At 48.4% G+C, this 24,148-nt stretch overlaps 2 non-coding genes across 2 annotated transcripts; both read left to right on the forward strand.

Annotated features, from left to right (window-relative positions):
• Positions 1-6,359: 6,359 nt before the first annotated feature.
• Positions 6,360-6,478, forward strand: LOC137500660 (5S ribosomal RNA). The gene has a single exon (XR_011018168.1). It is a non-coding gene; the product is annotated as a 5S ribosomal RNA (ribosomal RNA).
• Positions 6,479-22,847: 16,369 nt separating this feature from the next.
• On the forward strand, positions 22,848-22,966 carry LOC136886882 (5S ribosomal RNA). Its single transcript, XR_010861853.1, has one exon. It is a non-coding gene; the product is annotated as a 5S ribosomal RNA (ribosomal RNA).
• The last annotated feature ends 1,182 nt before the right edge of the window (positions 22,967-24,148 follow it).

Raw genomic sequence — 24,148 nt, forward strand, 5'->3', positions numbered from 1 at the left:
CCTTCCAAGGCTAAGAAGGCCGCCAAGGTGCCCACTAAGAAGCCTAAGGCACCTAAGCCTAAAAAGGCCGCTAAGCCCAAGGCCTCGCCTAAAAAGGCTCCAGCAAAAAGGAAGTGAGGACATTTCGTGTTCTTGCTTCCTTCTACACGCACCTCTTGCTCTCGTAAGAGCAGAGGAAAAACGGCCCTTATCAGGGCCATCAATTTTATTCCCCAAGAGAGCATATTATGTCAGTCACTGTCCAAGGCTGGAACCCTGGCCTCTCCTATCTCTGCCTCCTAAACAGGCTAGTTTGTCTCATTGCGGGGCGACTCACTCTTCGAATTTCATTATTATTGTACTTGACTACATTTTTCTTTATCCTTACTTACTGCACTTTTGCTGTTGCTGTTGTTGTTGTTATTATTATTATTATTATTATTATTATTATTATTATTATTATTATAACTATCACCTCCTAGATATTAATTAATGAATTATTGTACTCAGTACTCAAGATTATTATTATTATTATTATTATTATTATTATTATTATTATTATTATTATTTTCTGTTACTCTTAGATTTTTCCTTGAACCTAGAGGAACCACTAGCTTTTTTTTTTTCTTTTCGTTTTCCTTCTATCCTAGACCAGAGAGACAATAACTACTCTTCTAGGAAATTTTGGTGGCCCTGAAAAGGGCCGTTTGGTAAAGCTCCAGCCATAAGACAAGCACCGGACTTAGGCACGTTCGCCACGGATGCGGCGGGCGAGCTGGATGTCCTTAGGCATGATGGTGACACGCTTGGCGTGGATGGCACACAAGTTGGTGTCTTCAAAAAGACCCACCAGGTAGGCCTCACTGGCCTCCTGCAAGGCCATGACAGCCGAGCTCTGGAAGCGCAGGTCGGTCTTGAAGTCCTGAGCTATCTCTCTCACCAGCCGCTGGAAGGGCAGCTTGCGGATCAGAAGCTCAGTGCTCTTCTGGTAGCGCCTGATCTCACGCAGGGCCACGGTGCCGGGCCTGTAACGATGAGGCTTCTTCACTCCTCCGGTGGCAGGCGCGCTCTTACGGGCAGCCTTGGTGGCCAGTTGCTTGCGCGGGGCCTTGCCTCCGGTAGATTTACGTGCAGTCTGCTTAGTACGGGCCATCACGTGCTCACTGTCGACTCGTCCCAGGAAGAATGGTGCGGGGGCTTGCTGCCCGGCTGTTTTATTGCTTCGCTTCCCCCACCCTCGGTAGCAGCTGCACTCCCATTGGCCGGGCGGTGCTGACGTCACCGGGGCCAGGCACTTTCAACAAAAGCGAGGGGTCGCGAGTGCCAGCCGCATTCTAGCTCTGAACTCGCAGCTCTACTGATCTATCATGACCGGACGAGGCAAGGGAGGCAAGGGACTCGGCAAAGGAGGCGCCAAGCGTCACAGGAAGGTGCTCCGAGACAACATCCAGGGCATCACTAAGCCTGCCATCAGACGTCTCGCTCGCAGAGGTGGAGTCAAGCGTATTTCGGGACTTATCTACGAGGAGACCCGTGGCGTGCTCAAGGTATTCCTGGAGAACGTTATCCGGGATGCCGTCACCTACACCGAGCACGCCAAGAGGAAGACTGTGACCGCCATGGATGTCGTCTATGCTCTCAAGAGGCAGGGACGCACCCTGTACGGTTTCGGTGGTTAAGTCTCCTCCGAGCGTGCTCCCGTTTGTGAGCATGCAGTATTTAAAAAACGGCCCTTTTCAGGGCCACCACTTACCTCTCAAAAGAGCACAGAGTCCCACTTACAGTACTCCTCTAACGTAGCTTGCGCTATTCTCCCTCTCAAAACAGTCATCTCCCCGAAACCTGCACGGAAAAAAAAGCCCTCATTATCAGTTATGATGTCTACATTTTAATGCTAACAAGAGAAAACAAACATTATCTTCCTTGCCGTGCACATCTGATACACAAAGTATTGTAAATATACTACTTTAAGTATCCTTTCCTCTCTAGTTAAGTGTGTGTTCTTACATGCATAGGTCGGTAGTATCCAGCAGTCAAGAACAGAATTATACAGCATTAATGAAATGAAATCTATAATGTACTTCCTTCTTCCTTCCCTTCTGAAAATTAAATATTAAGAGGGGCCTGGAGCTACTTCACTCATTTCCCCCTTAAATAAATAACCTCAAAGGTAAGGCTATTCTTGTGCTCTCCTGGCTAATGTTACAGATGCCCTCATATTTGCAGTGTCTCATTATTGTTATTATTATCATTATTATTAGGAGAGTTGTCTGAACTGCTCTATCACTTCAGGATTTTTCCATACTTCTGTAAGATAGCTATACCAGCATGATAGACAAACAGCTCTTATCTTAAGGTGTTGGTGGCCCTGAAAAGGGCCGTTTATTTATATTTTTCCGGTGAGCCAACGCCCTGACCGAGAACAGGAACTTAAGCCTTCTTCTCAGTCTTCTTAGGCAGGAGCACTGCCTGGATGTTGGGCAGAACACCACCCTGGGCAATGGTCACTCCGGACAGCAACTTGTTCAACTCCTCGTCGTTACGGATGGCCAACTGTAAGTGACGAGGGATGATCCTGGTCTTCTTGTTGTCACGGGCTGCATTGCCCGCCAACTCAAGAACTTCAGCTGCCAGGTATTCCATGACTGCGGCCAGGTACACAGGAGCCCCAGCACCCACTCGCTCAGCGTAGTTTCCCTTGCGGAGGAGACGGTGGATACGGCCGACAGGGAACTGCAGGCCTGCACGGCTGGAGCGACTCTTGGACTTGCCCTTAACTTTTCCTCCCTTTCCTCGTCCTGACATGATGCTCTGCTGCTCTACTTCGAAAATGATACGCAGGACCGCCTCAATTGGTGCAGGCAGGGCCTGCACCGTGAGTATTATAGCCTATCAGCCCATTGGGGCTTTGAGTGCTTTTTCTTGAAGATTCTTCTTATTGTAGCTTGACGTTCTGTTGTTGGTGGTCGGTCTTCTTTTTACATCTGGACTGGACAGAATGTGCCCTGCGCCCTAGGGGCGAGAAGAGTAGGGTGAAGCAAGGATCGGGTTTAGCATCACTCCACAGCAAGGACAGACTGCGCCTTAAGCTTCTAAGTGGTGCCGTGCCCGATGTTGCTTAACTATCATGAAGAGTTTGAAATTGGAATCATGAGAATTGAGAAAAGTTACAGAACCAGGACGAGAGGGAGGAGAGGTGGGGGTTAATGGTTGGCGAGCAAGGCAGGTTGATGTGGTCACCCATCCACTCGTTGACCACGGCCGATGTTGCTGCAGCACTTCACGTTGCTACGCGGGGGTTTAGTGCTTCGGGAATAGGATTATGAAAAAGTGGGCTTGGTGCAGTTGGCGATATTGGCAGGGTTAGTTGACGAGGAGTTGTCTGGGCGGCATGGGGGGAGGGTTAAGGGACGAGAGAAGTCTGATAAGGAGCAAGTTGAGAAGAGTGGAGTTGTCTTGGCTTGGTGAAGGAGTGACTGGGAGGGCCTGTGGAGGAGCAGTGTGCAAATGACGTGCCTGCCTATAGTGATCTCGGATAGCCTTCTTCAAAAATGGACAACCAGGATAGGAGGCTGCGTGACTGCCTTCACAGTTCGCGCACCTCGGCTGGGTCTTTGGCACAGTGCAGACAGTGTGGTGGTGATCACCCCCACATCTGTTGCAGCGTGTATCATTAGGGCAAGAAGCCGCTGAATGATACAACTGAAGGCAGTTGTAACACTGAGTCACTAAGGCAGGGCGGGAGGGGGGACGGGTTCGAGTCTCTGTTCTGGGAGTGTGAGGTGTTGTTGTAGTGAGAGACTGTGGAGCAGGTTTTCTACGCCTACTCCGTGTCTGTGTGTACCTGGAGTGAGTGACCTTACTCGGTTGCGAGATTAAAGGAGTCTCGCTTCCGGGTTCGGTGTCAGTTTGTAGCAGGGGTGGTGAGGTGGTTTGTGTCTGTTGAGAAGCTGTAGAGGGTGGGGTGTGGGTGGTGACAGGCTCGGAAGAGATGGTGATGTCGGTTTGGTTTAGTCTGGAAATGGTAGGACGGGGTCGCATGGTTTGAGTTTGTTTGTGTTTGGATTTGGTAGGTGGTGGAGTGTAGGTGACGGTAGGTTGAGAGTGGGTTGAGAGACGGTTGACAGGAGGAGTGGTTTGGCAGGAGGCAACGGCAGTGGGAGCATCATCTGAACAGCATTGGTAGGAAATGCTGTGTTTGATGAGCTGGTCACGAATCTTGAAATATCCTTCTTCGCCATGGGAGAAGATAAGGACATAGCCGTTACTGAGTTCCTGCAACAGTTGGATATGTTCCAAAACTGGGGAGGTGGCAGAGGAAATGACAAAGCGGTGTGCATGAAGGTCCTGGAGTTGCTGGAGTGCATTGAGATCGGGATCACTCCTATACGGAAGGATAAATGGCAGGTAAACAGAATCAGGTAGGTTGGTTTGATGTAGTAATGGATGGTGATGTGCGGAGTCAGGAAGAAGAAGTTCGGAGAGGGAGGTGAAAGAGGAGTCGGAGTCGGTCATGGTGGAGGAACCGGGGTCTTGTCTACTCGATCCACCAAGGGGGTCCCGGAGGTGGATGGGTGAGTAGAGGGGGGGGGGCGGTGAAGCACTAAACGGTCAAACTCCTAGGAGGACCAGCGTAGGGGCACTCAACGGGCACCAGTCGTACCAGGTGTAGTTTTAACGGATCGCGCCGGGACAAGGCACGAACAGGTACCCGCAGAGTGCAGACAAATTGCTCTTTATCCTGAAGAGATCTTCACCGTGCTGGGCAGGACCAGTAGCTGGACGAAGAGCCGGTGGCGAAATGGCAGACCGCAGAAAGACAGGTCCCAGAGTATATCTGGGAAGTCGGACCGCGCTGGGAACTTGGCAGGCTCGAACGTGATTGGCTGCCCGGGAGTGCGGGCAAGAGCTCGTGGCGATGGCGAGAGCGAGTGGGCTGGGCTGGCTCTTGGCGGGCGACGACGGTGAGCTGGCGGTTAGCAGGGTGCTGGCTCGGAGTGACGTCTGCTCAGGTCAGGTGCTGGCTCTCGAATCCGGTGGGTGGTGGTGAAAATGATACCGAATCACTCTGCGCACCAGTTTTGTAGCCTGCAAGGTTGCTCAACGTTACGAGCCAACCAATAAGGCTGCAGTAAGCTTGCGCTCATTGGCTAGTCGCATGCAGCCCTCTCGGTCTTAAAAAGAATTGCAAGGGGCCCGCAAAATTTACTTTCTAGGAGACATCCGAGACAACCATGCCACCCAAGACAAGCGGAAAGGCAGCCAAGAAAGCCGGCAAGGCCCAGAAGAACATCTCCAAGGGAGACAAGAAGAAGAAGCGCAAGAGGAAGGAAAGCTATGCCATCTACATCTACAAGGTGCTTAAACAGGTACATCCTGATACTGGCATCTCCAGCAAGGCGATGAGCATCATGAACAGCTTTGTCAACGACATCTTCGAGCGCATCGCCGCTGAGGCTTCCCGTCTGGCCCACTACAACAAGCGCTCCACCATCACCAGTCGGGAGATCCAGACTGCCGTCCGCCTCCTGTTGCCCGGTGAGCTGGCCAAGCACGCCGTCAGTGAGGGTACCAAGGCAGTTACCAAATACACCAGCTCCAAGTAAGGTGCCAGGTTTTCTGCCTTGCTGCATTCTTAACAAACGGCCCTTTTCAGGGCCACCACACCTTTAAAAAAAAGAGCAGCATCTGTTAGCCTTGTTATCAACTCCACTCTGATTTTATCTATCTGTCCTACTTCATATACATCGAAAGACAGTGCAAAACATTCAAATCATAAGCTAACGAGGGAAGAACTACTACTACTACTACTACTACTACTGCATTACCTTATTGCTAAAAATCCTCCTGCTTTGTCCTTTACAATGAAAACCAGACCAACCCCCATGGCACTACAGCCCCTAAGCAAGCAGGCTGAGTGGACCTCAAAGCAGCCATTAGAACGAGGTAAAATTCCTTTGCCTGGCCGGGAATTGAACCCGGGCCCCCCAGCTACGAGGCAGGCACGCTGCCCCTGCGCTACAGCGCCGGCCCCTTCACAACCACCTTCAGTAATTATTATTATTATTATTATTATTATTATTATTATTATTATTATTATTATTATTATTATTATTATTATTATTACAACCCTAGACACTTCCCGTGTGTGTGTGCGCGCGCGCGCCAGCGCGCGCGTTTTTTTTGGGGTTAGGTTACGAGAAGTGGGGTTAAGTCGAGTTAGGTTACGTTTCGCCGCGGAGCGCGACAACCACCCGCGCCCGCTCCGCGACGGCGACCTCCGAGCACACCCCTGCACCATTGCCAACGCCCCCGCGCCACAAAGACCTCCAGGAAACTCGCTTTGCGGTTCGTATGGACGTTTCAAGCTCCGTTCTCTCGCCAACGGCCATACCATGTTGAATACACCGGTTCTCGTCCGATCACCGCAGTTAAGCAACATTGGGCGTGGTCAGTACTTGGATGGGTGACCGCTTGGGAACACCACGTGCCGTTGGCTCAATTCCCTTTTTACCAAGTTTCCCAGTCCCAGTACGACAACTTACTTTCAACTTTTGCCTCAGGCCAGCAGAAATTGCTTAAATCACGTTTTTTGTTACGTCTGAAACTAGCTAGACCTTTTGCTGCTCTTCGACCCCGTGTGGCTATACAGGAACGAAGCTTAGCGTAGTATTGCATTTCCTCCTAGGTGACCGGCCTAACCTGGCGGCGGCGACATTATTATTATTATTATTATTATTATTATTATTATTATTATTATTATTATTATTATTATTATTATTATTCGTGTCTCTCTCTCTCTCTCTCTCTCTCTCTCTCTCTGTGTGTGTGTGTGTGTGTGTGTGTGTGTGTGTGTGTGTGTGTGTGTGTCGACCTAGGGGACCCTTGCTGAGCCTAGCACCGCTTCCAATTACTCGTGCCAGGATTTTAACTTTCGTACCTCCTATCGTACGTCCCTATGTCTAAACTTGCTGTTCTTATTCTTTTAGGTTAGTGTAGCTTATCCTGCAGGCCTCTTATGGCACATAACATCATTCTACGTCCTATTTCTCCCAATATTAAGATTATTAAAGGGCGGAACGAGGCTTCCAAACTCCCCGCCCACCTTGAAAATCGCGAGGAAGGTGGTTTCCATGCAACGTCATCGACACTGTCGTGATTACAATGAAAGCCATGTCCTAGCAACCGACCGCGGCATTTAGCAGCCCCTCAAAGAGTCGAACAATTTCCTTTTATGTTCTTCCAGGTAAGTAGCTATTCAAATTACGACACGGTTCGGCAATAAGTTACAAGTTTGTAGTACGCTCGTGTCTCTCCCGGGCTTCCTTACGAACGGTAGGGCACCAGTGCAGTACAGTGGCCTACACACAGCCCGCTATCTTCGAAGTGCGTGTGTTGCGATGTAACGTAGTTTTGAAGCCTAGGAACTTGTAAAACTCTTTCATTTCTATCAAAGACGAGACGCCCTTCAAATAAGACTGAGAAGGTAACCTTTTGACGACAAGGGTTAGTTCAAAGAGTCGTGACGTTTTAGGTTAGGTGAAGGGAGGAAAGCACTCGTTTTTGTTGTTTGTACGTCAGCTGACCGATCTTTTGGCAAGTGATAAATTGAGTAGAACGAATCGGAACTCCGGATAGTTACTGTTACCGTCCTAGAATTAAAATTAGACCATTCTGAGCCCTACTTGACAGGTTCGACACCGGCTCACTCGCGTGATATTTCGATGGTCTGTAGATATGGGCGCATAAAAAGAACTCCTGCGGGACAAACTTCCGGCACCTCGGCATCTACGAAAGGCGTAAGATAATAGTGAACATAACCTTACTAGTAGTACCACCACCACCATTACTGCTACTAATACGACTATTACTTAAGGCAGTGGACAATTTCGAACTCAAGCAATAATGTGTCCATTTGCTGACCACCTGATCACTGCCTCTTGCCTTACTACTACAGGCTAGCGTTCAAGGAAAGAAAGAAAGAAAGAAAGAAAGAAAGAAAGAAAGAAAGAAAGAAAGAAAGAAAGAAAGAAATAAGTTACCGTTCTTCCCAAGTCAGGTTAGGATTTCTGCATCAGACACGGCTAGGGCTGATCGTGGATCTACTAATACCTAACATGCTCAATTGTGCACCGTTATATCATCACCAGTCGTGAAGTCACAGCTGCATCTTCTAATTACAGGGTAGATGCTACATATTTTGGGCAATATATAACCCAGGTTTGGCTTGGATAACCTAAAAATATTCAGGTACTGGGTCTGGCCTGGTTATATCAAGTGTCACCCTAGATCAGCAGGGCTAAGAATCATCAGGTCTCTGTCATGAATTTAAATGGCTTAGTACCCCTCATTATGGTGTACCTCTCTTCATATTTGAGGGAAGAGGAGTAAAACTTAAAACTTTATTGCCTGTCTTAAACCAACTGCTTTCTTTGGGGTATTGTCTAGCACAAACTTCTAAGGCGACCACATCACCCAGCCCGATGCTCGAATACTGCTTGGGCAGGGGTGTAGGTGGTGGTTAGTGGTTGCAAGAAGGGTCCTGGAAGGGAGGGATAATAAGCCAGTACGCCACTTGCTCTTAAGTCTGTACCTTTCATTATACGGTTTCATTAACTATTTTTTACACCTGCCCTGTAGTATGGTACCATTTAGTAAGAGGTCTCTAGAGTTTGGCCTAGTACAACCTTCAATGAAAGTAGTTTTCAGGAGTGGTTAGGTACCCCTATACTTACTTTCTTTCTTTCTTTCTTTCTTTCTTTCTTTCTTTCTTTCTTAGATTACAAGGTGTCGGTAAAACAGCTGATCGTTGCTTATGTACAAAAAAATGTTCATACATGGGCTTTCATTCGCTGAGGTAAATGATAATGATAATAATAATAATAATAATAATAATAATAATAATAATAATAATAATAATAATGGCAAGAACACAAAGGGTCCTTTTCTCTGCAGCTGATTTTTAGCATGAAGGACAGAGGCTGTCATGATGATGATGATTACCGAGTGATACCGTTAAGCTAAAACCCAGTAGGGGATTAATATTAACAGCAGGGAACGTTGTGCAGAATCATTCAGTAAAGATGTAATGGCAGGGGGGGGGGGGAAGAGGGCGTTCAGTATAATACACCATCAACCCAAGTACAGTGCATATTTAGCTCTATGTTATGTTATGCTCTCTCTGCTCTCTGTACCTTTATTTGGCCCTACAACTTGTCTCACCAAGTGAAGGAGATCTTACACATAGTTACTGTACTGTACTTAATTTCACGCTGACTTCAACTGCTAGTAGGATACGCACGTCGAACCATGCAGAAACCTGCACGATTTCAAACGACTGCCGACTAGATAGCGACTAGGCCGAAGAAAGAAAGGGCATCTTATAAATCGAGAGCGACAATTCATTTTCGAGGTTAGGGTTACCGCATGGTTCTCTTAGCCAAAGAAATCATGAAACCATTTTGCGAGTAAAAACTGATGTTACCTGAATTTTGGATACAGTTATTACTACCATCATCATCATCATCATCATCATCATCATCATCATCATCATCATACGCTACTCTGTATGATGAAGGTGGGTAGCAAGATCGAGTCTCGGCGCGATCAGTTGGCTTCAAATTCTGCTTCACCTCGTTCAGAGTATACATATTCAAGGTAAAAACAAGAGCTTCTCTCAAAAAATAAACTCCTATTGAAGGGTCATTAAACACAACTTCTTCTTCTTCTTCTTCTTCTTCTTCTTCTTCTTCTTCTTCTTCTTCTTCTTATTATTATTATTATTATTATTATTATTATTATTATTATTATTATTATTATTATTATTATTATTATTATTATTTTCCTTTCTTTCTTTCTTTCTTTCTTTCTTTCTTTCTTTCTTTCTTTCTTTCTTTCAGGACCATTTAAGTGAGATGTTAGCTGTATGAGTGTTGCAGCACCTCAAACCTTTACATTTTTTCCTTGTAAGTTGTGGCAATGTCTTGCAGAGAAGTTTGTTGGGAAACCATGGTCCTTCCTTCCTTCCTTCCTTCCTTCCTTCCTTCCTTCCTTCCTTCTTTCCTTCCTTCCTTCCTTCCTTCCATCCATCCAATAAATCTGCTGAGTTGCTGTCTCAAAGGGTCTCTCATCCTAAAGAAATTTGACCGAAGGTAAGGGATGTTGCCAGGTCTATCAAACTGACAGACTTATCATCTCCTGGTACAGGAAATCTGTTCTTTGAAGAGTCTGGACTGACTGCCCCTTCCTCCGTCACGGTGTTCTCAATCCTGCCTTCGCAGCCCACTGGAGGCAGTAAGATACGACTCACAATGCCTCCATCCAGCAGGCGAGGGGTGAAGCCTCTCCTGAGGCGGTACAGGCTCTGTAGCGAACTGGAAATTTAATTATGCCCTAAGAAACATCTAGAGGTTCCCTTGGGCAGGCTGTCCCTTTTCCCAACCTGAGCTTTCGACCCCCGACAGGGGCTGAAAGCTGCTGGATGTGAGAGACTGTACAGAGTTGAGAGCCTTATAAATAGAGGCCTAAAGGCTAGGACTTTACGAGATTGGCGCTACCTGCAGGAAAGCAGGAGTCGAACGAGTCATGGAGGCTAGCTTCTAACTTATGTCCTTTATCCTGTAGGTCCTTTCAAGCAAAGCTACAAGAGGCAGATTACAGCAGGTCTGCTTCACTCTGTGGAAAACTACCTAAAGGCTGACTTGCCTTTGCTCTCACTCGGAAGGGGTTAGAGCCTGAGGATGGCCGTTCAGCTCCATTGCTAGAGGAAGGATTGGGCTTCCTTCAGGTAAGAGGGGGTCACTCCCGGGGGCGTCGCGACGACGACGGCCGCCCCTAAACGTCGGCATGGAGAGGCGGCTGGTGAAATGCTGCCCATCGAACGCACCTCCATCAGGACGCCCGAAGCAAGGTGACGAGTACTTCTGCCACCTGAGGAGCAGCGTCAAACCTTTGACTATCCCTTCCTAACCGAACCCTGATTGTAACCCACCCCTTAAAGACGCAGGGAGCACGAGAAAGGAGCTAGGAAGCACGTCCCCAACTTGTCGCCGCGCAACCCACCCGACAGCCAGCCACTGCTGTTTCCTGCGCGGTCCGAGTAGCCTGATACACTCAGATAACCAGGGGAGAGCGCGAACACATTCTGATCGTGACCATGGCTGACACAGCAACAGCATCGGCAGCATCTGCACCCGCCTCGGCTCCGGCCCAGGCGTCGCCCAAGAAGAGCAAGGCTTCTGCATCGAAGAAACCTCGCACCAAGCCTGCCCATCCGAAAACCTCCGAGATGGTGGGCAGTGCCATCAAGAGCCTAAAGGAACGAGGTGGATCTTCTCTGCAGGCTATCAAGAAGTACATCTCTGCCAACTACAAGGTGGACTCTGAGAAGCTGGCCCCTTTCATCAAGAAGTACCTGAAATCTGCCGTGGCTTCCGGAGAGCTGGTCCAGACCAAGGGGAAGGGAGCTTCAGGTTCCTTCAAGCTCGCTTCGGCTGCCAAGCCGGAGAAGGCCAGCGCAGCCCCTGTCAAGCGGTCCGCTGCCCCCAAGGAGAAGCGCATCCCCAAGGCGAAGAAGGCTGGTGGAGCCAAGGCTGCAGCCAAGAAAGCCATTTCCAAAAAGCCTGCTGAGAAGAAGAAGGCCGCTCCTGCTCCCAAACCCAAGCAGAAGGCTCCTTCCAAGGCTAAGAAGGCCGCCAAGGTGCCCACTAAGAAGCCTAAGGCACCTAAGCCTAAAAAGGCCGCTAAGCCCAAGGCCTCGCCTAAAAAGGCTCCAGCAAAAAGGAAGTGAGGACATTTCGTGTTCTTGCTTCCTTCTACACGCACCTCTTGCTCTCGTAAGAGCAGAGGAAAAACGGCCCTTATCAGGGCCATCAATTTTATTCCCCAAGAGAGCATATTATGTCAGTCACTGTCCAAGGCTGGAACCCTGGCCTCTCCTATCTCTGCCTCCTAAACAGGCTAGTTTGTCTCATTGCGGGGCGACTCACTCTTCGAATTTCATTATTATTGTACTTGACTACATTTTTCTTTATCCTTACTTACTGCACTTTTGCTGTTGCTGTTGTTGTTGTTATTATTATTATTATTATTATTATTATTATTATTATTATTATTATAACTATCACCTCCTAGATATTAATTAATGAATTATTGTACTCAGTACTCAAGATTATTATTATTATTATTATTATTATTATTATTATTATTATTATTATTATTTTCTGTTACTCTTAGATTTTTCCTTGAACCTAGAGGAACCACTAGCTTTTTTTTTTTTTTTTTTTTTTTTTTTTTTCTTTTCGTTTTCCTTCTATCCTAGACCAGAGAGACAATAACTACTCTTCTAGGAAATTTTGGTGGCCCTGAAAAGGGCCGTTTGGTAAAGCTCCAGCCATAAGACAAGCACCGGACTTAGGCACGTTCGCCACGGATGCGGCGGGCGAGCTGGATGTCCTTAGGCATGATGGTGACACGCTTGGCGTGGATGGCACACAAGTTGGTGTCTTCAAAAAGACCCACCAGGTAGGCCTCACTGGCCTCCTGCAAGGCCATGACAGCCGAGCTCTGGAAGCGCAGGTCGGTCTTGAAGTCCTGAGCTATCTCTCTCACCAGCCGCTGGAAGGGCAGCTTGCGGATCAGAAGCTCAGTGCTCTTCTGGTAGCGCCTGATCTCACGCAGGGCCACGGTGCCGGGCCTGTAACGATGAGGCTTCTTCACTCCTCCGGTGGCAGGCGCGCTCTTACGGGCAGCCTTGGTGGCCAGTTGCTTGCGCGGGGCCTTGCCTCCGGTAGATTTACGTGCAGTCTGCTTAGTACGGGCCATCACGTGCTCACTGTCGACTCGTCCCAGGAAGAATGGTGCGGGGGCTTGCTGCCCGGCTGTTTTATTGCTTCGCTTCCCCCACCCTCGGTAGCAGCTGCACTCCCATTGGCCGGGCGGTGCTGACGTCACCGGGGCCAGGCACTTTCAACAAAAGCGAGGGGTCGCGAGTGCCAGTCATCCTTCGTCGTGCAGCCACGGTAGAGAGCACATCGGAGAGACTAGCCCCGAGGCCTGGATATCCAGCCCACAGCCAGCAAGAGGAACTCATCGCCGCTAGCACTCGCTAGCCCCATACAGCCGAGGAGAAGCCCGCCTAGACGTCAGCCTCGCCGCTAGCGCTCGCTAGCTGCGCCCCAGCCAAGAAGACAACTGCAGTCAACGGTCACTTTAGTGACCACAGAGCTTATTTGTCAATACAGCTTGGTGTCCTGTGCGCGTGTCTTGCCTGTGGCGTAATCCACGTATAAAAAACTAGCCTGACACGACACAGGCAACAAGTTGAATACCCAGCCTGGTCCGCTACTGCGTTTGACCTTTCCAGTATTTCATCCTTACCTTTCCCAGCCTTCAACCAATAAATCCCTGCCAAGAAAAATCCCGCCATGCCTAACAAGCCACGATCCAGGAACAAGTCCGGTGGACTGAGTAGCTGGACCCCTGTTCCAGACCCTCCTAGAAACTACCAAACTAGGAGCAACACGTCCCGCGCCCGTTCCACCCCTAACCGCAGCCCCGCCTCGCAGCCCTCTTACAGGCTACCGTCCCCAGCTCTATCTCCCATACCAGAGCCCCAGACAAGCTACGACCCTACGTTTGATGAGGAAGGCTATTTTTACGAAAACTCTTTCTCCTTTAGGAGGGGAGGTCGAACTCCCCCTGAAACCAAGATAATTATCATTCCCCTTTACATCTCTGGATATGTGCCCCAGAATCGCGCTACAATCCTTGGCGCAATCAAGCATATCATTGAAACCCACATAGTCACAATAGAAGAGACTGACAGCGGAATACTATTGATTAAACCATTCCCAGAACATCTCACCCTCATCTTAGACATACTACTCTCCCTAAAGGATGTCCCCAAGCCTCTGGTACTGCACCCACTTGATTCTCATCCTGACCACAAATCCGATGACCCGAAAACAGAAGAAGAAGACAACGAAGAAGTAGACAACGAAGAAGAAGAAGAAGAATCGCAGGAAGAGGAACCTAGTTTCTGCGCCTGCGCAGTGCAAACTGACCCAACTCCATCTCTAGTGGACATCAGCCTTCAAACCGACCCAGCAATCACTTACCCTTCAGCTACCACACAAGTCCAGACTGACTCTGAAACTTCCCACTCTTCGGCTACCACACATGTACAGCCTAACCTGGAAAGCGCTGAAAATAATCCAACCACACCTGCAATAGAACCGGAGGCACCCCCTCCTGCAACCACTACATCCTCCGCCCCCGCTCGAAAGAGAACCGCACCTCGCTCAAAACCTGCTACCATTATCATGTGCTATAACTGTCTTCAACTGCACCACACTGCTGCCACCTGCACAAATGAGGTCCGCTGCAACAGGTGCGGCGACCATCACCATCACTCCACCTGCCCAGTCCCTCGAAAAGAGGCCATTTGCGCTAACTGCAAGGGCAACCACGCCGCATCCTATCCTGGGTGTCCATTCCTGAAAAAGGCACTCAAAGCCCAGTATATTGCAAATAAGCATCTACGTCACCAGCAACCTGCCAACCAACCACAACAACCATCACTACTCAGCCTAAAGATCCCACCACCTCCCGCTTACAACATACCACAACAACTCAACCCTCCTGCTATTGAGCTTCTCAAATGCCTTCTAACTCTCCTCACCACTGCAACGTAAAGCCACCATCTCCCGAATTCAAACCCATCCCCCGTAAATACTGTATGCTCCTGAAATACAAATCTGTCGCACGCCTACGAACTCCTACACACCTCAACCGTCTCCAAAGCCAACACCCTACCACCCTTCGTCAGCCAAATCTGATATATAATTCCCAAATCGAACCTGCCCTACCCTCCTGAAATACTGGAATATAGGGCTGAAATTACAATGCCACAAGATGGCATAGTCGACTGCAGAGAAGAACCAACGGAAGAACGAGGACAGCAAGTTGAACCAAGCAATTTCACCAACCAGTTGGCATGGGACAAAGGACCCAGAAAGGTCGGCGGTCCCACAAAAGATTCAAAACAAAACCACGAGACCCCCCTTCGGGGGGTCACGTGGTCTCGCACTTCAGAGAGAGCGAGTGCCAGCCGCATTCTAGCTCTGAACTCGCAGCTCTACTGATCTATCATGACTGGACGAGGCAAGGGAGGCAAGGGACTCGGCAAAGGAGGCGCCAAGCGTCACAGGAAGGTGCTCCGAGACAACATCCAGGGCATCACTAAGCCTGCCATCAGACGTCTCGCTCGCAGAGGTGGAGTCAAGCGTATTTCGGGACTTATCTACGAGGAGACCCGTGGCGTGCTCAAGGTATTCCTGGAGAACGTTATCCGGGATGCCGTCACCTACACCGAGCACGCCAAGAGGAAGACTGTGACCGCCATGGATGTCGTCTATGCTCTCAAGAGGCAGGGACGCACCCTGTACGGTTTCGGTGGTTAAGTCTCCTCCGAGCGTGCTCCCGTTTGTGAGCATGCAGTATTTAAAAAACGGCCCTTTTCAGGGCCACCACTTACCTCTCAAAAGAGCACAGAGTCCCACTTACAGTACTCCTCTAACGTAGCTTGCGCTATTCTCCCTCTCAAAACAGTCATCTCCCCGAAACCTGCACGGAAAAAAAAGCCCTCATTATCAGTTATGATGTCTACATTTTAATGCTAACAAGAGAAAACAAACATTATCTTCCTTGCCGTGCACATCTGATACACAAAGTATTGTAAATATACTACTTTAAGTATCCTTTCCTCTCTAGTTAAGTGTGTGTTCTTACATGCATAGGTCGGTAGTATCCAGCAGTCAAGAACAGAATTATACAGCATTAATGAAATGAAATCTATAATGTACTTCCTTCTTCCTTCCCTTCTGAAAATTAAATATTAAGAGGGGCCTGGAGCTACTTCACTCATTTCCCCCTTAAATAAATAACCTCAAAGGTAAGGCTATTCTTGTGCTCTCCTGGCTAATGTTACAGATGCCCTCATATTTGCAGTGTCTCATTATTGTTATTATTATCATTATTATTAGGAGAGTTGTCTGAACTGCTCTATCACTTCAGGATTTTTCCATACTTCTGTAAGATAGCTATACCAGCATGATAGACAAACAGCTCTTATCTTAAGGTGTTGGTGGCCCTGAAAAGGGCCGTTTATTTATATTTTTCCGGTGAGCCAACGCCCTGACCGAGAACAGGAACTTAAGCCTTCTTCTCAGTCTTCTTAGGCAGGAGCACTGCCTGGATGTTGGGCAGAACACCACCCTGGGCAATGGTCACTCCGGACAGCAACTTGTTCAACTCCTCGTCGTTACGGATGGCCAACTGTAAGTGACGAGGGATGATCCTGGTCTTCTTGTTGTCACGGGCTGCATTGCCCGCCAACTCAAGAACTTCAGCTGCCAGGTATTCCATGACTGCGGCCAGGTACACAGGAGCCCCAGCACCCACTCGCTCAGCGTAGTTTCCCTTGCGGAGGAGACGGTGGATACGGCCGACAGGGAACTGCAGGCCTGCACGGCTGGAGCGACTCTTGGACTTGCCCTTAACTTTTCCTCCCTTTCCTCGTCCTGACATGATGCTCTGCTGCTCTACTTCGAAAATGATACCGAATCACTCTGCGCACCAGTTTTGTAGCCTGCAAGGTTGCTCAACGTTACGAGCCAACCAATAAGGCTGCAGTAAGCTTGCGCTCATTGGCTAGTCGCATGCAGCCCTCTCGGTCTTAAAAAGAATTGCAAGGGGCCCGCAAAATTTCAGCCCTTTCGAGAACAATCCTCTGGTGACAGCGGACGCTTTACTGTGTATTCTCCCGCACGTTGATTTGGAGTGAGCTTGTGCATTTTAATATATTCAAGGCATACATAAGTATATACAAGTGAAGCGCTAAAGTGGATAACAGCAATCCTTTTGGCTACTTCTCTGTATTATACTGGTAAGTGCTACATCGCTTGCTGTTGTTGCTTGCTTGGTGTACCTTACAGTGCTTGGTAGTGCATGATGGTTAAATCCCCGCCACCGGGAGGTGGTGGAGAGGACTTTCCTCCTCTGCCTGCTACTAAATCTCCTTCTGGTAGTGCTAATTCTGGCTTGCCGGCTACAAAGGCTGCTTCCGCTATTCATTTACTGCCCTCCTCCATTACCAAAGACAAGCTTGTGGAATATTCCAGAACAGGAGAGATACCGGCGCAGCTGGCTCTCCTCCTTCGCAGTGATCACCCACAAGCCAAGAAATTCCGTAGGCAATATGCTAGATATAAACAAGCAAATAGGCCACTACAACCTAAACCTGTCCCCACTTCCAACCAATATGGAGTCCTGGCTTCCTTGCCTACTGACGGTAATCTAACATTAGCTGACTTCCTGCCTAAACCGCCAGCTCCCGCAGCTGACCCCCTCCCCTCCACCAGCTCTGCCCCCTCTCAGCCTCCTAGGCCTGATGGGGTCGCGCGTTCGACCCCAAATAATATAGAGACAGGGCAGAGCTCCTCGCAAGAAAGCCAGGGCGAGGCCATGGATGTATCAGCCCCCAAAAAAGTCTCTGTTCCCCCCATAGTGGTAGCTGATAAGTCGGAGTATCAGCGCCACTATAAATACTTAAAATCGCGCTGCACTGGTAACATCAGGGTAATCAATACCAGGGATGCCCTGAAGTTTCATGCAGAAAACGAGCATGATTACCTACTGCTGAAGCAGTATTTCGAAGATAATGGAAAGAGCTTCTATACTCACCAGCTCGCGAGTAAGAGGCTTCTAAAAGTTATCATTCGAAATATTGTTTCCACAGTGGACGTAGACTGGGTTCGAGAGGAACTCATAGCACTTGGATACCAACCTCAGGACGTGTACCAGTACACACGACGTGATGCCACGTCCAAGAAGGTGGTACCTCTAAGTGTTATGAGCGTCACCCTCCCGAAGGACAAATTCTCGGAGACCATTTACTCCGTCAGGCACTTATGCGGGTGCTCTGTGAAAATTGAAGCTTTCAGGGGCCGTGAGGGCCCCTCTCAGTGCCACCGATGTCAGAGGTGGGGGCACACCGCTAACTATTGTAAAATGCCTCTGAGATGTGTGAAATGCGGTGAAAACCACTCAGCTGCTGCCTGCCCCTTAAATCCGGAGGCACCAGCTAAGTGTGCTAACTGCCTGGGTGAACACCCAGCCTCCTGGAGGGGATGCCAGCTGTTCCGCAATATTATGGAACAGAAGGTCGTCAGGGAGGTCTTGAAAACCGAGAAGCGAAAGGCTCTCCCCCCCTCCCGTGCAGTAGATCCCAACTTTTCCTATGCAGCTGCTGCTGGAGGCGCCCAGGCCGCCCCCGCCCCTGAATCGAACCCTGCCCCCTCAGTGGAAGCGTCACCCATCTCCGACTTTTCGGGCATGAGTGACATTTTGAACCTCGTGAGGCAGATTAATTTTTCAAAATTACTGCCCATTATTAAAGACACCATAACTAAACTGAGGACTTGTGAAACCGTGATTGACAAAATTGGAGTCCTGTTAAGTGCTGCTTTTCAGTACTTTTCAGAACCTTAATGAGGCAGTCACTGTTTGACAATGGACCTCAGAATTTGTGCGTGGAATTGCAAGGGTGTTTCTGCTCAGAGATACGAACTCGAGTCGTTTATCTCTGAGCATAACATCGATATCCTCCTGCTAGGGGAAACATGGCTGAAACCTCATATGCCCTTCAAAATTAAAAACTTTGCGGTATACCGCAAAGATAGAATTGACAGAGAGGGCGGGGGCGTGGCCGTGCTGATTAAGTCCAAGCTTACTCATCACGTCATAGACCCCCTCCCTCTCGGAGCTATTGAGTCTCTCGGTATCGAGATTAGACACAGTAATTATCATTATCGTATTTTTGCGGCCTATCTCCCCCCCAGTGCTCCGCTTCATACAGCGGAGCTTGATATCTTGCTTAATAATCCTAGCCATACGCCCTCTATCATCGGAGGCGACTTGAATTCCAAGCACACCGACTGGAACTCCAGGACTATAAATCCTAGGGGGAGAATACTCCAGCAACATATGGTAGATACCGACATCAGTGTATATGCTCCCACGGAGCCCACCTTCTATCCGGATAATGGTGGCCCGCCTGATGTCCTAGATGTCGCAGTCACCAAATATTACAGCAGGGCTATTGATTTTCTAGTCCCTGATGAACTAAATTCTGACCACAAGCCTATCATCTTTAATCTTACCTGGGTTAGGCTCGACGAGCCGTCTCTTCCTACTTCTAAGCTAAACCTTGACTACCACAAATTCACGTGGCATGTCAATAAAAACCTGAAAACATTTCCGATTACTAGCACGAATGATGTTGACCGCGCGATTGCGCACCTTAACAATAAGGTCTGCAACGCCCGGAAATACATCATTCGAGCTGCTAAATTTAATAACAATAATAATAATAATCATTCTCAGTACTCTCCCAGTTCTGAGGATGACACTACTCCGGATCTCCTTAAGGATTTGATCCAAATTAAAAATAGATATAGGAAGAGGTGGCAACGATTCCGGGACCCAGCTGACCGGGCGGAATACCAGGAACTAGCCCGCGAAGTCCGCAATCGCTTGCTGGAACGTAAGATTGAAAGATGGGAGGAATTCTGCCGACATCTTTCGGAGCACGAGTCAGAGCGCGACTTTTGGCGTGTAACTCGCGGTCTGACTCGAACCCAGGAACCCCGGCGTGCCATCCATGGACGGCACGGCCTGGTGTTCTCCCCCTATGATAAAGCCGAGGCTTTTGCGGATACCATTGAAAGCCAGTGCGTAACTCACAACTTAGCTGACGATGACGATGACGATGACGAACGACGGACCCGTGAGATACGCAGAAAAGCCTTGGCTTTCGAAAGACAATGGACACCAGACTTTAACGTACCTGACTTCCAGCCCCGCGAGGTTCGCAGGGTAATTAAAAATTTAAATGAGAAGAAGTCTCCCGGTGATGACAGGGTTTCTAATAAGGAAATCAAATCACTGCCATATAGAGCAGTAATCTTCCTAGCTACCATATTTTCGGCCTGTATCAAACTGGGATACTTCCCTGACGTCTGGAAGACTGGTAAAATGATAGTCTTCCCGAAGCCAGGGAAGGATAAATTATTCCCACAAAATTATCGTCCGATAACCCTGTTATCACATATCTCTAAGATATTCGAGAGACTTCTTCTCTCACGCCTTAACGGATACCTTAGCACCCGCAACATACTGCGACCTGAGCAGTTTGGGTTCAGGTCCAGGCGCAGTGCCCCCCTTGCGGTGCTGCGCCTGACACAGTATGTCACAAGGTCGTTCAATATGCGCCGTAGCGTGCCAGCAGTATTTTTCGATGTAGAGAAAGCTTTTGACACTGTCTGGCACGATAATCTCATAGTGAAACTTCTGGAACTATATAAAGTTCCTTCTTACCTTGTCAAAATTATCCAGTCATATTTGACTAACAGGAAATTTTATATTTCCTGTGAAGGGGAGCAATCCACCCCTCGGGTACTTAGAGCTGGAGTCCCACAGGGAGGAGTGCTAAGCCCCACACTCTACGGCCTATATGTGAACGATCTTCCCACACTAGATGGAGTTGAGATCCAGCAGTATGCGGATGACATAGCCATTTACATCGGCATGAAACGAAATGACTATGCCGTCCGACGACTGCAACAATGGATCGATTCCTTCCGGGAGTGGTGTCTCCGGAACAAGGTGAAAATAAATGCGGAGAAAACACAAGCAATTATTTTCACCCGGCGCCGGCCTAGCCTTGATCGCCTCACTATTAATAAAGTCCCCGTGTCTTGGACTAACAAAATTAAATACCTTGGCCTAATTCTGGACAGAACTTTGTCCTGGAGATGCAATATAGAACAGGCCAGACAGCGTGCCACAGCACGGATGAAAGCGCTGAGACCTCTGCTAGGCAATAAGTATATCTCTACCACCATCAAGAGAAATATTTACCTAGCATGTATCAGGCCCATCCTGCTGTATGGCTGCGAGGCCTGGGGCTATATTGCAAAGACTCCACTGTCAAAATTACAAACTTTTCAGAATAAGACACTACGAATGATGACCAGAGCACCTTATCTGAAATCTAACAAGAGGATACGGGCTGAGCTTCGTATCCCCACACTTAGATCTCAGATAAATAAAGTAGTGAGGATGACCAGGGCTAGGATCCTCTCGAACCTATCAGAGGACCCTGGTATTCTATTACTAAAACGGATCATGAGGACCAAGAAGCCGAGTACTCGCCTGAAGTACCGTGGCCCTTGGATCCTCTATGACCTGCCTTAATTTTTCGAACCTACCAACCCTTTCGGCCTTTTGCAAATTGACACATTCCTCTCACTAAATATCTCAAAATTCTTTCCCTGGTAGGGGCTGTTTGTTAAGAAGGGCTCTTATATTTAATACTTCACTCCGACTCCTTTATTTGAAAACAAATTAGTAGCGAATTGGGGGTTTCTTTTCTGACGATAGACCTCTGGCCTATCTGACAGATGGTTTTTCCCCCGCCAGTGCAGTGAGATCAGAGACTTCCTGCCTCATCGGCCAAACCCAGGAAACAGATGAGTAGGGGGGCATCATTTTCGCCCCGGGGCTCCCATCCACTGGCCATCATACAAAAAAAAAAAAAAAAAAAAAAACAAAAAAAAAACCGCAAAATTTACTTTCTAGGAGACATCCGAGACAACCATGCCACCCAAGACAAGCGGAAAGGCAGCCAAGAAAGCCGGCAAGGCCCAGAAGAACATCTCCAAGGGAGACAAGAAGAAGAAGCGCAAGAGGAAGGAAAGCTATGCCATCTACATCTACAAGGTGCTTAAACAGGTACATCCTGATACTGGCATCTCCAGCAAGGCGATGAGCATCATGAACAGCTTTGTCAACGACATCTTCGAGCGCATCGCCGCTGAGGCTTCCCGTCTGGCCCACTACAACAAGCGCTCCACCATCACCAGTCGGGAGATCCAGACTGCCGTCCGCCTCCTGTTGCCCGGTGAGCTGGCCAAGCACGCCGTCAGTGAGGGTACCAAGGCAGTTACCAAATACACCAGCTCCAAGTAAGGTGCCAGGTTTTCTGCCTTGCTGCATTCTTAACAAACGGCCCTTTTCAGGGCCACCACACCTTTAAAAAAAAGAGCAGCATCTGTTAGCCTTGTTATCAACTCCACTCTGATTTTATCTATCTGTCCTACTTCATATACATCGAAAGACAGTGCAAAACATTCAAATCATAAGCTAACGAGGGAAGAACTACTACTACTACTACTACTACTACTGCATTACCTTATTGCTAAAAATCCTCCTGCTTTGTCCTTTACAATGAAAACCAGACCAACCCCCATGGCACTACAGCCCCTAAGCAAGCAGGCTGAGTGGACCTCAAAGCAGCCATTAGAACGAGGTAAAATTCCTTTGCCTGGCCGGGAATTGAACCCGGGCCCCCCAGCTACGAGGCAGGCACGCTGCCCCTGCGCTACAGCGCCGGCCCCTTCACAACCACCTTCAGTAATTATTATTATTATTATTATTATTATTATTATTATTATTATTATTATTATTATTATTATTATTATTATTATTATTATTACAACCCTAGACACTTCCCGTGTGTGTGTGCGCGCGCGCGCCAGCGCGCGCGTTTTTTTGGGGTTAGGTTACGAGAAGTGGGGTTAAGTCGAGTTAGGTTACGTTTCGCCGCGGAGCGCGACAACCACCCGCGCCCGCTCCGCGACGGCGACCTCCGAGCACACCCCTGCACCATTGCCAACGCCCCCGCGCCACAAAGACCTCCAGGAAACTCGCTTTGCGGTTCGTATGGACGTTTCAAGCTCCGTTCTCTCGCCAACGGCCATACCATGTTGAATACACCGGTTCTCGTCCGATCACCGCAGTTAAGCAACATTGGGCGTGGTCAGTACTTGGATGGGTGACCGCTTGGGAACACCACGTGCCGTTGGCTCAATTCCCTTTTTACCAAGTTTCCCAGTCCCAGTACGACAACTTACTTTCAACTTTTGCCTCAGGCCAGCAGAAATTGCTTAAATCACGTTTTTTGTTACGTCTGAAACTAGCTAGACCTTTTGCTGCTCTTCGACCCCGTGTGGCTATACAGGAACGAAGCTTAGCGTAGTATTGCATTTCCTCCTAGGTGACCGGCCTAACCTGGCGGCGGCGACATCATTATTATTATTATTATTATTATTATTATTATTATTATTATTATTATTATTATTATTATTATTATTCGTGTCTCTCTCTCTCTCTCTCTCTCTCTCTCTCTCTCTCTGTGTGTGTGTGTGTGTGTGTGTGTGTGTGTGTGTGTGTGTGTGTCGACCTAGGGGACCCTTGCTGAGCCTAGCACCGCTTCCAATTACTCGTGCCAGGATTTTAACTTTCGTACCTCCTATCGTACGTCCCTATGTCTAAACTTGCTGTTCTTATTCTTTTAGGTTAGTGTAGCTTATCCTGCAGGCCTCTTATGGCACATAACATCATTCTACGTCCTATTTCTCCCAATATTAAGATTATTAAAGGGCGGAACGAGGCTTCCAAACTCCCCGCCCACCTTGAAAATCGCGAGGAAGGTGGTTTCCATGCAACGTCATCGACACTGTCGTGATTACAATGAAAGCCATGTCCTAGCAACCGACCGCGGCATTTAGCAGCCCCTCAAAGAGTCGAACAATTTCCTTTTATGTTCTTCCAGGTAAGTAGCTATTCAAATTACGACACGGTTCGGCAATAAGTTACAAGTTTGTAGTACGCTCGTGTCTCTCCCGGGCTTCCTTACGAACGGTAGGGCACCAGTGCAGTACAGTGGCCTACACACAGCCCGCTATCTTCGAAGTGCGTGTGTTGCGATGTAACGTAGTTTTGAAGCCTAGGAACTTGTAAAACTCTTTCATTTCTATCAAAGACGAGACGCCCTTCAAATAAGACTGAGAAGGTAACCTTTTGACGACAAGGGTTAGTTCAAAGAGTCGTGACGTTTTAGGTTAGGTGAAGGGAGGAAAGCACTCGTTTTTGTTGTTTGTACGTCAGCTGACCGATCTTTTGGCAAGTGATAAATTGAGTAGAACGAATCGGAACTCCGGATAGTTACTGTTACCGTCCTAGAATTAAAATTAGACCATTCTGAGCC

The sequence above is a fragment of the Anabrus simplex genome, chromosome 4 (assembly GCF_040414725.1).
Source record: "Anabrus simplex isolate iqAnaSimp1 chromosome 4, ASM4041472v1, whole genome shotgun sequence".
NCBI classification, from domain to species: Eukaryota; Metazoa; Arthropoda; class Insecta; order Orthoptera; family Tettigoniidae; genus Anabrus; species Anabrus simplex.